Genomic DNA, 12975 nt, shown 5'->3' on the forward strand with positions numbered 1-12975 from the left:
CTTGAGTGTTTTTGGAGGAGGAGATAATTAAGAGCAATTCTCTGTAACAACCAAAAAAATTCTGAAGGGGTCCGGCATACATGGTCTCAGATTTTGATAAAACTTACAGATTAAAGAAAGTGCCCTACAAAATGACAAATCAAACATATTTTATTATTGTGATGCATGGTTGCCATGGAAACCATGGTAGTGGATTTTGACCATGGGGGTACTCTAATTCATAGCTATAATTGTAAAAACTTACATTTTTACAAGCCCAATAACTAAATTAGCAGCAACTCTTCTCTATCTTTGAAATCAGTATAGGTAAATTAACATATCAATAGCTCAAAATTCACATAAGTTTGAGTATAATCGTTAACAACGAATTAGCTAACGTTGTCATGGAAACACATCTGAACGGCTCATTGTCAAGTGCACAAAAATTGATGAAAATTGCTATGTTCACCACCTATTCACAGGAAAAGCCAGCACCTTACAGCAATATGAATATGAATGTGCTACACGGGCAGATGAAAACAACCCATGGTCTCGCGCGGATATGAGCGAAATGAAAGAGACGTATCCGGTAGTTAGTATTTATCCGGAATGCTAGTGCGCAATGGCGGCAATAAACAAACGAAGCGGATACGTTGAAGGAAAAACTTCTTTATTTATTTCTTACCGTTATGTAGACCAGTGAAAATAATGTACAACGATTAATCGCATAAATCCCATGAAGAATAGAAAACTGAAAGTAGGGCAAACATAGATCCCTGGACATATCAGAGGCGAGATCAGGTAAGTAGGGCTATTCTATGCATGAATGAAATGCAAAACTCACTGTCTGAACCAAATTATCCTACTGGTTTCACAATTCCATTACATCGAAATGATCATTGTATTTTCGTCCAACCCCCAACAAATAATCGGAAAGTAGACATTGATTTTTGGGGGGGGGGGGGGGGGGGGGGGGGGGGGGGGGGGTAGAGGGGAGCTAAAGTGTTAAGATGAAAATGGGGGGCCCGAGGGATGTAATCAAATTCATCAGTTATAACATGTATACCAGAACTAGTAAATGCACAATTGGCTGGAAAAAGAGCAATATGGACTTGTATAATTATATAATGTGTATGTTTAATTGTTCAGAATGCAAAGTTGCAGTATGTATTCACATAGACATATAACGGATAACATATCTGTTATATGTCTATGCCCGGGGCAGGGTTGGCAAAAAAGTGGTCGATATGAGGCCGGTGGTCAATACTGGTTGAAACTGGTTAATACTGGTCGATTGAAAATTGTTTGGTATATATAATATACTTATAAGTCATATTACATAAATAATGTACAAATGACTGTTGAATATTGGGGAGATGTAAAAGTTTCTGTTCAAATTCCTTAATTTAACAAGAACTACCTTAGTATAAGTATTGTTTCATCAATCTTCATTTTAACTGTTGAATAAACATTTGAGAGTGGGTTAGTGATGTTTTCATAACAATAACAGGTACACTGGTCATCTCTGGTCCCAGCCTATGCTTATTAACACCTGTCCACTCTGCTTCCTGGGCTCAGGTAATGTCCAGCTACCTTTTATTCGTAATCTGTCCAGGTACATGTATTAAGAGGTCTGTCTCCAATAATCAAGCTATGTTATAGAACTGTGACCCTCTGGTAGGTACTGAAGATATTTCGGTCAGCTTTAGCAAACCAAATATATTAAACTTATGAAATTACATTTGATTATCTAATGAAAAATATTAATCAACAATTGATCCATATAATGAAAAGACTTAATTTATCTTTATCTTTGCAAGAAATGTACAAAAATAGGAAAATGGACAGTTTAAATCACAATTGACCATTATTGACCACTTGGGGAGTATTGACCAGGACAGTTAAAACCACTGGTTAAAACCGGGGGCGGTTTTAACCGTCCAACCCTGCTATGCCTCTATGGTATTCAGAGATAGATCATACTAACTAATTACTTTTTCTTTAATTAAGTGAATTTATACATTACTTGTTTCTCCTAACTACATGTACTACTTTATGGCATAAATTGAAGATTCAGTCCCTGGTGTTGGAGATCTTTTATCTTGAAAACAATAGATGCTAGTGCCACACAACCAAAGAATGTAGTAAACATACTGCTACCTTTGCATGTATTAATTAGCAAATTAAGGTACTAGGAAATATAAATGTAAGGAACAAATGTCTAGGGTGTTTTTTTATCTATTAAAAAGATTGTATCAAACTCTAAATCTAATAAGTAAAATTTTGTAATATTCCAGCTTCAGGAAGTTTATCCTATCATAATGGAGATGATTATAGCTACTTTGAACCTACTTTCATGGATCTACCATATTATCTTTTTTTTACTATGACATTTGACTGTTACTTTTCAAAGAAGGTGTAATTTATAAGTATAACGTGCATCACATGCAATTTTAATGATGCAGGCAAATAATTTTGATGCAATATAATTAATAAAAGGCAAGCGTGAACTGTAGATTTACCCAGATTAGATTCAATAAGTACATATAAATGATATTAAAATCCTGCGTGCTCGTTCCATATAATGTCCCTTGAACATTACAAGTATTTACTTATTCCAAATACATGTAGTTCAAAATTAAGTCAGAAATTCTAAAAAAAAAAATTTTAAATTAAAGTTTATTTCAGGAAACAAAGCCTGTCTGAAACTCCAAAATGACATTTCCAGAAAGCTGAAGAATGGATAAAAATGTATCTACCATCTTACAACCCAGATTTCATTCCACTGAAAAGAAAAGGGACAGGGTAAGAAGTTATTATTAATAAAAGATATATATATGCTGAAACATCTTAAAAGATATATTGTTAGCTCACCTGAGCTGAAAGCTCAAGTAAGCTATTTTAATCACTTTGTATCTGCCATCTGTCTGTAAACTTTTCACATTTTCATCTTCTCCAGAACCACTGGGCCAAATTCAATCAAACTTGGCATAGATCATCCATGGGTTAAGGGGATTCAAGTTTGTTGAAATGAAAGACTATGCCCCCTTCAAAGGGCGATAATCTTAATATAGCTAGTCCCTGTGTATATATATGCATGACTTGTGATGTCTGTATACATGTATGCGTCCTGTTTTATTTCAAATTTCTGTTTTTATGTCTATGCATGCAATTATATATCATTAGTGCTTTGTGTTTTTTTAATGCTATATAGTCGGTTAAAGAGCTCTTAGCTCATGTTTATTGTTACCTGTATATAGTTCCGACTTTAAATAAAAATTACTTACTTACTTACTTGCAAAAATGTAAAAATAGGCCGGGGGGTGGGGGGGGGGGGTGGGGGGGGGGGGTGGCATTTAAAAATCTCCATAAGAACCACTGGGCTAGAAAAGTTCAAATTTACATGACAGCTCTCTGACATAGTGCAGATTCAATTTTGTTAAAATCATGGCCCCGAGGGTAGGGTGGGCCACAATAGGGGATAAAGGTTTTACATACAAGTATATAGGAAAAATCTTTTTTAAAAATATTTCTTGAACTATTTAAGCTAGGGCTTTTATATTTTGTATATACATTTTTTACGAAAAGTTCTTTCATGTGATGCAACAGTGTTCGATCTTGTGACTTTGACCTGGAAGTTTGACCTACTTTTGATAAAAATCTTACCTATTCAATATCTCAACTATTTAAGACAGAGCTTTCATATTTTGTATATAGATTTCTTATGTCAAGATCTTTTGTATCATGCATGTACCATGATTAACCTTGTGACCTTGGTCTTATCCAGAACAGCAAGATCTTGTCGATCATATTGGTGTTGAGGCGGTGTTGGGGCATTTCTGTGTAATGTGAATTCATTTTCAGTAATGTTGTGATCCTTTGGGGCTCATGTAGGCTGGGTCCACAATATGGGATCAACATTTTTCATAGGAATAAAGACTGAAATCTTTTTAAAATCACAACAGCTGTACAATGACAGGGCCAAGGTGACTCCGTTGAGCGATGTGGCTCTTTGGCCTCTTGTACTGTTTAAGACGCATGTATTTAAAATTTATCATAGGGTATATTTGCATTTATTTTTTCAGAAATTTTGCATGTCCATGTCTTGGAAGGTGAATAGGTGAAAAGTCAATAGATGCTTACCATATCAGATGCTTGCAGAGGATACTGGGGATAAAGTAGCAGAAAATTATGGAAAACAGGAAGTGGCAGCCAGGACTGACATCAATGCAATAAACAATGAGCTGAGGAGACGGTGATGGAACTATATAGGACACGTGCTATGGAGGGGAGGTGACAATGACAGTGAGATGGCGTTGGGTTGGACACCAGAAGGGAAGAGGGCATTTAAGAGACCGAAAACAACCTGGAGAGGAACAGTAGAAGCAGAAAGAAAGATTGCAGAATGGAGAAACTTGAATGAGATCAAGATGGTAGCAATAGAACAGAGTGGATTGGAGAGAGTCTCGGTCCTATGTGTTTTTGGCATGGAGAGAACTAAGTAATGTCTAGATTGTTGGAGATAGGATGACCAGGAATATGAATGGATGTGCTGGAAACTGTACTAAGACCCTTATGTATTTGGATAGATTTACATACCATCATGATTTTGCTATGAAAAACTTGAAAAAAATCCTCAACTCATATTGTAGCTGACATTGTACATTTGTACTTATTAATATTTCAAATGAACATATTTTTAGACATACAATATCTAAACTTTGGAGTCCATGTACATCTCCACATTGGATAATAGGTTATGATGTATGTGTGTGAAATCTTTTCCTATGGTATGCACATGTTAACACATTAGTTTAAATGATGATGTATATCTTATGACTATGGAAGAGATTGTGTTCAGAACAGAATATGTGTCTAGAAGAGTTGTTGCCCTTGAATGTAATTCATTATTTACATGGGGTTGAAAAATAATCCAGCACACAGTAGTACTAAATGCATTATGTTAAAATACGTTTATGAAGGGTATAAGTGATACTGTCCATTACTGATTAATACACTTTGTGAAATCATATTGTTATGTTTAATAAATTTCAAGGCTGCACCTTTGTACATTTTACAATATAATATTCTGCACTTTGGTATCAAATTCTCTTAACCTAATTTAAGAGTTACATATTCATTAACAGCAAGTTAATTATGATATGCTATGTAGTTTGTCAAAGGGGCATTAGCTGTGAAAGTGATGGCAACCTTTTTATTCAAAATCTCTCAATAAGAATATATATTAATGCCTAATAATAATATTTATTTTGTACAAAAACATGAGAAACCTAATAAAACGACAATAGATTGTCACTTTTAGTGTATAGAAATACATAAGGACGAATTATTGTCTTGCAAGACAATAATCATTTAATTACCAAAATTCATGTGATATTCATACACATTAATGTGCCTGTTTTGGGGTTAAAAGGTGTTTGAAATAATTAAATACTGGTGTTATCACTGAAATATACATGTATGATATGGAGCCATTTAATTAATTTTTTGGTATCAAAATGGCAGCTAATGCCCCTTTAAGAATAACTATTTTCAATGCACATCATAATAACCTTGTTAAGCTTGAAAGAATATTGGCTATAAGGAATCTTGATCATAAATATTAAAAATATTTTTAATTTCTTTCAAGGAGTTCCTTATAAACAAGCATAAAATCATGATTATAGTACATTGACTCTTGTGTGTTTCAATCTGTTAGACTTTCCCATTTTATTGCATTTCTTGGAAGTTGTGTTAAAAGAATTGGTGGTCTTGAAAAAGGTTGTTGTAGTGAACAGCAAAGGTCAACTGCTATTCAACAGTCTGTATACCTAGTCACCAAGGGCAAGGGTAGAGGTCATGTGGTTCTGCATTTCACAGGGCCAGTTAAGGGGCTAAAAGAATATAGTGTTAATGACAATTATTTCCATGGAATAATGAGAGACATCTCCCATTTCTTGTTATAGTGTTCTTCTTTAAAGATTTTGTGGGAGATGAGAAATACTTTATTTGATGCACAGACACCAAATTAAAAGTGGAGCTTGTTGATCCTAAGTGACATCCTTGCCATTATCTTCAATGCAGTCTTTCATGTGTCTTATAAAGGTTTGCAAACACTAGTGCTTGCATAATGCACAGACACGTGAAGTGGGTAGTGTACGTGTACAGATGTTGTGTACACACCACCACCCCTCCACTGTCTACAAAATATATACCTGTATAACCAGTAATATCACCAGAATATGTTATTTCCCCACCGATCATCTTCATAAGTCATTATGAAGTCAGTTCTACATTCTATGAGCTCTGGTGAGATATTAATACATACCGTACCACTGGATCTAAAAGAAATCCGTTTTACCACCGTCCCATTCCAATTTGATATCCTTTACTCTCATGCGCTTTAAATCAGAGACGGGATACTTTTAACTTTGATAAAGTTGAATTTTCCATTATATTCACAAGCATAGTAAATTATCATCCCTTGCGAATTATGATATACTGGCTGACACCCCCCCCCCTTACATTGCATGGTAGGATGAATCCGCCCCCTTCTTTACATGTATGGTGTTGAAGTTTGGAATAGAGAACATCTGTTATGGATTTTTTGGACCCCTTTTTATTTTCGTTTGATAGTCAAGAATTTTAGACGACCGCGAGTTATCCTCTGCTACCCCCCCCCCTTCAGAAAAAAAAAACCCACGCCATCTGTCTGTCTGATGCTCTTAAGATTCTTATGTGCAACAAAAATGGAAGTTCAGTAAAATTTCTGGCAACTTTCTTGCATATTGTATTGAAAAAAAAATAATTTTGATTTATAGTCAATATTAGCCCTAAAATAATATATGTCTCTGATATGAAGCCTACCAAAAATACCGTGTAATTTCATTCCAAATGTACCTAGCCAAATTTGTCATGTAATTGGATATGTAAGGTATTCTATATCTATTAGAAAATATTTTATTAAGATTAATTTTTCGAATTTGAATATGGCGTATTATACGCCAACAATTATTCCGGAAATATATTATCTATTGGTGACGTTTCACCCAAGTAAGTATAATCTCGCGAGAATACCGCTTGTTTTCATCTGCCCGTGTAGCACATTCTATGAATATTATAGGTGCATAGAACTAACCCCAGTATTGCATATTATGGAATAAAATCAGTGGGCAAATCATATACGAAAATTCTATACAAAAAATGCATAAAATTCAAATTTTCAAATGTCCTTCTTTATTAAAGTTTGAATAGAATTTTATTATGCACATAATCACAACACTATCTTATCAAAATGATTGATTACTAATTTTTCAACAGTAAAATTGACATAAAGAGATCAAAATATATCTGATAAAACGGTTGCTATGGCAACAAAACTCTTGAAAAAACAATATAATTATGTCTAACATTGAATTGATAAACCAGCCAGTTAGAATATTCAAATTGAACGTCAAAATAAAATTTAATTCAGAATTGCAGGTATCAACATATCAATTGAAAAAAAAAAGTTGCCATAGCAACCCTTTCAACAAAATCAGTTTTAAAGATGCATTCTTTTAACTATTAGATTTAACACGGAGTGCAGGAAACATAAAGATAGTGGTGCATATTTGCTGTGTTTTCTTTTAGCATTGAATATTAGACTTCAATTTTACAGCTTTACATCCACTTTTTAAAAAGTAAATATTGACCTAAAATTATCATACAAATTTACAAATTTTAAAAGAACTTAATCCGAATTTCTTTTGTCAAATATATAACACAGCCTTGTAACAATTTTCAGCTGACTACAAACTTCCCATGCCATCTTAAATGATACCAATTTTTCACCATATTTTATTATGTTTTTTTTCTTCAAAATTTAAATTAAGTAACAAAAATAAAATAACAAACCAACGAACAAAAAAAAAACAACCCCAACCAAACAAAAAAAAAAAAAAAAAAAAAAAAAAAAAAAAATTACAGATGCATTCAAAGAATCAAGTCTGTATTTCCTCTGCAAAATTATTATTTTAAAAAAAGATAATCGTAACTTTCTTATTACCGATTGCATCTTGATCAAAGGGAACATATTATTTTAGAAGAAATAAAATTAGTTTTTTTAAAGGTCGTCCATGCCAAAGGTTAAGGTTACAGTAGGCACATGTATAAATAGGGTAAATGTTTTTTCTATATATCATAGCTTTCCTAGAAAAGATCAGCTAAAATTCATACCTAAGATTGTCAATATTCCTAGTATTGCTTACGAAAAATGACAGTAAATTTCTCATTGAAATTGAATCATAATTACATAAATAAGATAGATCAGTCCTACATAGTAGGAAACACTGTACTTTTAAAAGTACATGTTTGTAAGATTTCACTTTGTGTCTTCTGCTCAATGATCAGATAATGAAAGTTCATTTTGTTTTGCTTCCTAATGCTACTGTAAAGCATTGCTGTGCACTGACAAAAGTTGAAAAAAAACCTTTTAAGTCTTGATAAAATCATTAAACTGGGGTTAATTCAAACTGACTTCTGGATTCCTTCTGACTGTGCATTATAAGAAATACAAATATAGCCAGATCACAATATTCCAAGATTGTTATTAGACAAAAACTCAACCTGGGCACAATGCATGGAACATGTATACTCTATATTTTAAAACCTATAAAGGTGTCATTGTGTATATCCTATCACGTTTTACGTCCAACTTGAGAGGAATTCAGTCTGTGATATAGACAACTCTCCAGCAATCAGTGAATTGTCATATAATTTGACTTATGTATATCGCTCAAAGCCATACAAGTGAGGTAACATTATCAAGCCAACACATATCTTAAAACGGTCCCTCCGTTTTTAAGGTCGCATCTGAAAGACCGGTAACTTTCATTTGCAATGCTGAGTTCTTCCAGAAAGAGTGCTTACTGAATATGTTAAATGTTTTGAATTTGACGCGGCGGTAGGATCACGAATCCAACAAAGGACTTCAATTTTCCTAAATGAGGGTCCTAAGGGAGGGCTACTGCTCTAATCTCGACTCCTGTAAGTGAATTGTTCTATTTATTAGAAGGTTTAAGTTGTTCTTGTGGAGGTCTTCTATTTTCCTTCTCCTGTTTACTTCCAGATTTCGCCGCGGTGGCATAGAGGTAGAGCGTTCGCTCCGCATGCGGAAGGTCGGAGTTCGAATCCCAGTTGCGACAGCCCTAAGTTGTTAAATCAGGTAAATACAGCTCGATCGCCAAACGCTCGGCATCAGGAGTGAATCTCACGGTTCCTTAGAGATGACCTTAGATAAGAATGTCCCGTGTCACAGTAAGTGTTCCACGCTAAAGAATGATCACTGCTCAATGGCATTAAGCGCCAAGCATAGCCCTAAATATGACATGCTTTTGTATTCGTATGAAACAGAATTAACTCAAAAGTCGTCCATGTCTGCTTCATATTTGAATATTTTAGTGAATATCGCTGTTAACAGCAAAATAACAACACACCATTATGAAAAACAAGATAACGTCAGCTTCTCGAACATCAACTTCTGGTATTTGTGTATCAATATTCCATTATCATCTGGATATAGTGTTTATCTCGAAATTGATTCGAGCCGTGAGAGTATGTTCTACGTATGATGATTTTTTTTTAAATCGCGGAAGGCTACCGACAAATATATTAATGTTACAGGGCTTTCGAAGATCTCGTTGAAAGTCCGCATCTCACAAATTATGGGATTGATGTCAAGATCTTATGAGCAAATACTACCTATCACTGGTTTGAATGCTGCCTGACGTGTTTCATACCAATTGTTAGACAGGTCTTATATATTGATTTTGGAATACGGATTACTCCGTTATCCTGATGAAAGTAGATAGCTTACCCCGGGTGTGACCGGTCAATAGGAGATGCTTACTCCTCCTAGGCATCTGGTCTCACTTCTTGAATATCCAAGGCCCCGTGTTTGATTCTCCATGTTGGAAAGCTTTTCTCGAATACCAAGAGATTTGGTGCCGAGCGAAACGAGGGACCATGTCGAGTGGTGAGAGAAAAGTTTAACAACATACTTAGTACATGTTTCACACGACAAATGAAACCTCTTTGAGGTGTCTATTTAATTTATGTTAACACTTTCATATTTTTTATCCTTTAATCAAGATCATCAGCATTTATCTTGTCTAAGTTTAAATCTGTTATGAGAAACATTAATATTGGTTTACATTCTTTGCGTTCAAGAGGGCGACAGCTGACGCAAATTCCAATGTAAATGAGCGTTGCTGGAAGAAACATGGTAGATGGGCGTCAGATTCGTCCAAGTATGGTTATGTAAAACACAGTTTTTCCTGGGTGGTTTTTAACGTCAATGATGGGGTGTTTCTTGACATTTTGTTATTTGATTCAGTACTTGCATAAAACTTGTTCATGTCAGTTACCATGTATTTAGTATGTTTGTTGTAAAAGTTATTAAACGCCGGCTACCCGGCAAGCTTGCCTGGCTTACACCTAATAATAGCAAATAACAACTTTCAAAACCTAGACTATTGATCATCTGGGATATTGGACAGATCTCCATACATTTTTGAGTTTGAAATGTTGTAGAAGTTTTCTTCGAGGTCAAACAGCTGTGGTGATACTATATATGACTGCTTCTCTGAATGTTGTTCAAAGTTTTTTGGGTTTTTTCTAAATCAAAGAAATCGGAAAACATTATCATTTTTTTCATTCTGAACACTGTTCGATGATATTCCTGTGTGTGAATATTTAATCAATGCATCCCATGTCAGGTTTAAAATACAACTCGTTCTTTTTAAAATTCTATATCATAGCATTCGTATTATTCTTTTGATGATTTTTGTCATAATCTGGCTACCACTACAGTTTCTTCCTTTAATTTATTTTTGGGGAAATATTTTGTACTTGTAGTAACCTCAACTTTTCGTGGATGTTTTAAACATACATTCTCTTTGAGTTATGCACATTTGTATTTATCTCGAAACTTGAATTTGAGTAGCTAGTACTATTGAAAACTGCACTGCTTTTAAAGTAATCTTTTGTAATTATGACCAGCTTATAGAATAGCTATTTTACATTTAGTTTGCATATAATTATAATGTGGTCAATTTTTCGTAATAAATTTTCTTGATTTTATCCTGTTTTCGAAGATCTGGTCTGAACAAAAATCGTCGAATCAAAGGATACACTACTATGTTGATTTAGATACGTATGTATGCGTTTTGAAATGAAATGACATTGTTTCCAAAATTAATTACTTAGCAGGCTTTTTCGGAACGTTTACAATACTGACATTTACAAGTAACAGCAGTGGTTTTGATATGCAACAACCCACAAGATTAAGTGACATTTTAAACAAATTTGTAAATTTCAAACAAAAGGGGAATTAGCTCAAGTGGTAGAGCGCTCGCTTAGCATGTGAGAGGTACCGGGATTGATACCCGGATTCTCCACTTTTTTCCTGTTAATCATCCCTTATTCTCTCCTCATATGACGGTAGCTCAGTACACTAAAATGTTATTCAATGGCTCGTTGAAACACCTGATAGGAAGTATTGTGTCACCATCGAAAGAGTGATATAAGTTCAAAATGATTTTATGTGAATTTTGTGATATTTCCCTGAATGATAAAAAATGTATTCCCTTCGCAAATAAGATATTCTAGAGACCAAAGTTCGCTGTTATTTGATGCATGGTATGAATACCTAATACATCATGCCTAAACGACTGGCACAGATACTCTAATATCAAATAAAAAGATAGTTTTGACAATTGAAAACGTTCTTTGTTAATGTGTTTTTTTAATCTACGGATAAAATCTTTAAAGAACTGTCAATTAGAAAAAAGATATACCAGAGAAATAGATAGGAGTTATGAAATTGATCACTGTTCGTTATCTTCACCTTACATCTTAAAAAGAAATTGAAATGAAATCCATGTAATCCAAATTCAGAAATACTGCAATTTTTCCAATTTCAAGCAGGCCCGATCGGAATTATAAAAGAGAAAATTCGTCAGAGAACACTATAGTTAGTAAACTACATTTTCTTGATGTAAAATGGTCTGCAAATTAAATGAATTTTAAAAGAAACTAATTTCTTGATGAAAAGTGAATACAATTAACAACAGTATAATTTTTGTTAATAATTTCTATCATTACAATTAGATTCGAATCGGTACTTTTTTCTCTTCTTCAATTCAAAGGATATATCTAGAATTTGGTAATTCCTTTCAATTTCTAATGAAAATATATTTCTTCGATATATCTTTCGTCTAACTAACATGATTTTGACGATTTTATCCGTAGACTTAAAAAATATTCAAAAATCACGTTTTGAATTTTCATCAATCTTATTTTTGTCATAAATTCAAATATACATCTATGTCCATGTCTTGTAGGCATGTTTTATTAGATATTCATACCATGCATCAAATCACAGTGAATGTTAGACTCTAGAATCTCTTATTTGCAAATAAGACACCTTTTTCACCATTCTCAAAAAAAAAAAAAAAAAACCCACACAAAACAAATCATATAAAATAACTTAGACCACGTATTACTTTTTAATGGTGAAATCCTGCTTTATACGCGCCGCTTAAACGAGCCATTAAATACAATTTTAGTGTAATGAGTCACCATAAAAAGATGATGAAGTTCCTCATTGATAATATTTACGTACATATGTAGTATTTGGTGATCAGGTCTTTGAACAGTCAGTTGTAATTTCCATGGGTACAAAATTTGCTCCTTTATTAGCTGACCTGTTTTGTATTCCCAGGATGTCAAATTTATTCAAAAGCTTTTAAATGAGAAGCAAAAAAGCTCTTCATGTGGCCTTCAACACGACATTTAGATATATCAAAGACGTTTTATCTATTAATAATACTCATTTTCATAGGTCCATTTGATATATTCCATTGAACTCGAAATAAAACACATCACAGAGTCAGTCATATCTCCTTCTTATTTAGATATTTTATTGAAAATAGATGTTAACAATAAATTAACACG

At 33.6% G+C, this 12975-nt stretch overlaps 1 long non-coding RNA gene across 1 annotated transcript; it reads left to right on the plus strand.

Moving 5' to 3' along the window:
- The first annotated feature begins 964 nt into the window (after positions 1-964).
- LOC130054586 (uncharacterized) lies at positions 965-5622 on the plus strand. Its single transcript, XR_008802901.1, has 2 exons — positions 965-2784; positions 4065-5622. It is a non-coding gene; the product is annotated as an uncharacterized LOC130054586 (long non-coding RNA).
- Positions 5623-12975: the final 7353 nt, after the last annotated feature.

The sequence above is a fragment of the Ostrea edulis genome, chromosome 5 (assembly GCF_947568905.1).
Source record: "Ostrea edulis chromosome 5, xbOstEdul1.1, whole genome shotgun sequence".
Lineage (NCBI taxonomy): Eukaryota > Metazoa > Mollusca > Bivalvia > Ostreida > Ostreidae > Ostrea > Ostrea edulis.